The sequence below is a fragment of the Bidens hawaiensis genome, unplaced genomic scaffold (assembly GCF_021521415.1).
Source record: "Bidens hawaiensis isolate Kalapana, Puna unplaced genomic scaffold, B.hawaiensis_p1.1 tig00020162_1, whole genome shotgun sequence".
Lineage (NCBI taxonomy): Eukaryota > Viridiplantae > Streptophyta > Magnoliopsida > Asterales > Asteraceae > Bidens > Bidens hawaiensis.
In genome coordinates, this window is record NW_027493072.1 from 211,035 (window position 1) to 215,211 (window position 4,177).

Below are 4,177 nucleotides of genomic sequence, written 5' to 3' on the forward strand. Positions count from 1 at the left end.
TACAAAGAACCCTCTCCCCCTTTATATACTAATCGCAATTAATGCAATGAATTTAATGCGGAAGAGAGAGAAATCGAAGGTGCAATGAAACTATGACACGTGGCAAAAAGCAAGCTGGCAACAGCTGTTGAAAGGACGCGTACCATTAATTTCGCGGCCACGCGCCCGAAAAATCGCGCCCACGCGCTTGAAAAAGCGTCTGGAATGACCATGTACTGTCACGTCACCATAACTTCCTGCACGTCCTGACACAGTCAGAAGAAACCGTCGCACGACGTTTCAGAGGTTTGGACTGTTCTTATCCTTTCACCAACCTTTCGAATTTCAAAAATTCAAAAAGATTCAAAAGTAAGCGAGCGGGAAAATACCCCTTACCTTGGCAACCAAGTAACCATAAGACGGGTGCGGGTACAGTGTTAAGGCAAAACCCTTCACATACTTAGCACCTGTAGGGAATTGAAGTCAAGAATACCTTGGCAACCAAGTAACCATAAGACGGGTGCGGGTACAGTGTAAAGGCAAAACCCTTCACATACCTAGCACCCGCAGGGAATTGAAGCCAAGAATACCTCGGCAACCAAGTAACTATAAGACGGGTGCGGGTACAGTGTTAAGGCAAAACCCTTCACATACCTAGCACCCGCAGGGAATTGACGCCAGGAATACCTTGGAAGTAAAGTAACCGTAAGACGAGCGCGGGTACAGTGTTAAGGCAAAACCCTTCACATACCTAGCGCTCCGCAGGGAATTGAAACCAAGAAGGATCTTCTGGGCAATGCTTGCGGAAACGGAAATAACATCCCCGCATAGCGGGAACGTCGAGAACTACATTGTTTGAAGCTCCAGGATGGAATTGGTGGTTTTAACATAATTGATCACTATGTTCAAAACTACCAAAACCTCATGGAGAATCCACACAAGTGGGACTCAACGCTCCTGACTTGCGAGGAGGTTACAGACCTACCCGCATCATACCCAAAGATCAAGCAGGAAAGTCGGGAATTTCTGCAAGTGACAAGGACTTCCGCGGGAAGAATCCCCATGGAAAACCTTAAAACTAAACCCTTTTCAAAACCCTTTGCTTAAGTCCAAAAGTTCACCTCACTTTATTAAACATTCATGAGAAGAACATTGGACTGGGGGGACTTGAAGAGGTAGGTCCCAGCAGAGCCCAGTTGGACCCGCAAGACTCACCTTGAAGAGGGACGTCTGCGCAGAAACCAACTGGATCCGCAGGACCAACCATGCTCAGAGACGTGACGTCCTTACGCGCAGTACGCAAGCTGTTCCCGCAGGAAATGCCTCCCAATGGTGAAGTAATCTGCCTGTCCCCGCAGCTGCGGATACAAGCCATCAGGGAAGGCCACCCGCACAGCAAGGCTACACGCACAAGGCACTTAGTTCTCAATCACTCAGTGTCACCTGAAGGAATGAGCAAAGCCGGGAACAATCCCGCACAAAGGCGGGAGGGGGAATACTCCCGCCCAACTAAGCCAGTCCGTACGATACGGGAAGATCTTCTGTACTGTACCTGACGAGGTATGGGCAAAAGATCTGACTAAAGATACGACAGCTTATTGACAACAGTATGGCGAGCAGCATGCTCTTGTACTGTATGTCACTATTAGCCGCTGCCTACTCACCAACTCCTGTCATACCACGTGCATAGCCGGCAGTTGGTGGAAAAGGAATAGTACACAGCAGGCCTAGTCACTGTCAGCCGCTGCCTACCCACCAACTACCAGCAGGGCACGTGCGTAGGCCACAGTTGGTGGAACAGGAACACTATTCAGCCGGCCACACCTCCTTGGAAACCTACCTTCGGCTATAAATACCCCAAATGGTATGATCATCTCATCTTATCATATTATCATCATATTATACCTGATATCTGCTCTAGCAATCTCTTAATACACATTTATATTTAAAGAGCAATCTAGTCTGATTCTCACGCCGGAGGGTGGTCACAAGGAGGAACCCCCCCCCCCTTCTCAGTGACAAGCTCACGGTGTCTGTTTTGCAGGTTATCAGAAGAACCATCTTTACCGGGTCTAACCCCTAGTGGGAAACATCTATCTAACCCCCAGGTTACCTGTAATCTGCCCGGGGTCCGGTTAGTGTTTCTTCATGGCCTAAATCAGAATTTTCTTTTCTTTTCGAGATATAAATAAATTTCCTCCTCAAAGGGTTTCCAGATTTCATTCAAAACCCATTGTTTTTAAATCCAGGTGTGATTGTTACAATGTCGGCATCCGACGCTGATGACATGTTGGTTTTTGAGGACTGGATGAAAGAATACAACAAAACGTATACTGGTGATGACAAGGCAAGGAGATTCAAATTGTTTCAACAAACTCTCCGTGAAATAGAGAATCATAATTCAGATCCAAGAGGTACTCATTTTATCGGTTTGAACAAATTTGCTGACATGAGTTCTGATCGAGGAGTTCCAAAGAGTCCTCGTTGGAATCACTGGTCAGTCCCTAGATGACGAAAGCAAGGTATGGTTTTTATTATGTACATATACATATGCTTTTGTTTCAGATTTCTTTTTTTTTCGTGTAATTGGATATTATTATCTTATCTTTCGTTAATCGCTGTATGTTTCAATTTTTCGTTTGCAATCCTAATTTTCATATCGCTGGCCAGTCGATTCCTGTTAATCATTTCACTTCTAATCGATTTCTTTACTGCAACCCTAGTATGGACCCGTACGTATACATATATGATACATAATCTAACGATTAGGGTTTGTACGCTTTCATTCTTGTTTGAGACGAAATAAATTAAGGTATGATTTTTTACGCACAAGTCTTAACTTAGGTTGGTTGTCTTGGCCGGGTTTGTTTCGTATTGCTAAATCCTTATAAATCAACAAGTTCTATAATTTACCTGCTAACTATTGTTATCTGTATGTATATTTGTGGCCTAGCTAAATCATGGTTAATTGTCATCATATAAATAAATTTCCTCCAGGTTTCTAAACCCATGATTTTGTTATTATTATATAAATACAGTGGCGATTGATTGCCACAATGCCGTATGATGACATGTTGGTTTTTGAGGACTGGATGAAAAAACACAACAAGACGTATACTGGTCATGATGAGAAGGCAAGGAGATTCAAAACGTTTCAAGAAGCTATGCGTAGAGTAGAGAATCATAATTCAAATCTAAGAATTAGTCATTGGATCGGTTTGAACAAATTTTCTGACATGAGTTCTGAGGAGTTCAATAGAGACGTCATTGGATCCACTGGTGAGTCGGATGAAGACACTGATGAGGAGGAGTTGATTTCCCAAGTTCGGAAGCTACGTACAGTTCCTTACAAACTCTGTAATTTACTACTACCCATTAATTATTATCATTCAAGCTAGATGATAAGTATCTTTCTTTGATTCAATAATGACTATGCAAATAATAAATAAATGTTAGGTGATGAAAAAGATACCAAAAAGGATGTTACAGCCAAACGCCAAGCAAGAGGTTATCAGTTTTTACCCATCATTATCTTTCAAGCTAAATGATATCTTTGATGACAAGATTTAGTAATGCTATCTTTCTTTGGAAATAATAAATGTTAGGTGATGGAAAAGAAGATACCAAAGAGGATGTTACAGTGCTTGTGGAACCGGAACCCAAAAAACCGAAAAATTAAGAATCATTGTAAGGGTTTTCCAAGTATTGTTCTCTTATGTCCTATGAATGTGACTATATATGTGTATGGTGTACATCTAGTCTTTATGGCTAACAAAGTTTCGGCTTTGGGAAGTTTGAATGCAAGTTAAAACGAAAACAAGACATGAATAATTAAACTAAAGAAACGTTGTCTAGTGTTTTGCAAATACATGTTTTCATAGTCATTACCAATTCAAGATTGCCTATCTATCATTAGTGGTAATAATATCTTTCAACAACTACAACATGGTAAGTTAAGCCATTTTCATCACATACAACCATGTAAGTATGTAACTCTTGTTTCAACGTATCTGCTTCATGGAACGGTATCGTTCCCGACCCATGCAGGTATGAAAATAGTCACGAATGTTTAACCAAAACTGAAGGTTGTGAACCAGTGAATGGATCGCTGATGGTATCGACCCACGCCAATAACAACGATGCTTCCTACTCGTTCATCCATGCTTTGTTAGTGTAATTTTGGCATATATTCAAACTA

At 41.9% G+C, this 4,177-nt stretch overlaps 1 long non-coding RNA gene across 1 annotated transcript; it reads left to right on the forward strand.

Annotated features, from left to right (window-relative positions):
- The first annotated feature begins 2,218 nt into the window (after positions 1 to 2,218).
- On the forward strand, positions 2,219 to 3,639 carry LOC143560056 (uncharacterized). The gene is made up of 3 exons (XR_013140042.1): positions 2,219 to 2,501; positions 3,018 to 3,336; positions 3,487 to 3,639. It is a non-coding gene; the product is annotated as an uncharacterized LOC143560056 (long non-coding RNA).
- Positions 3,640 to 4,177: the final 538 nt, after the last annotated feature.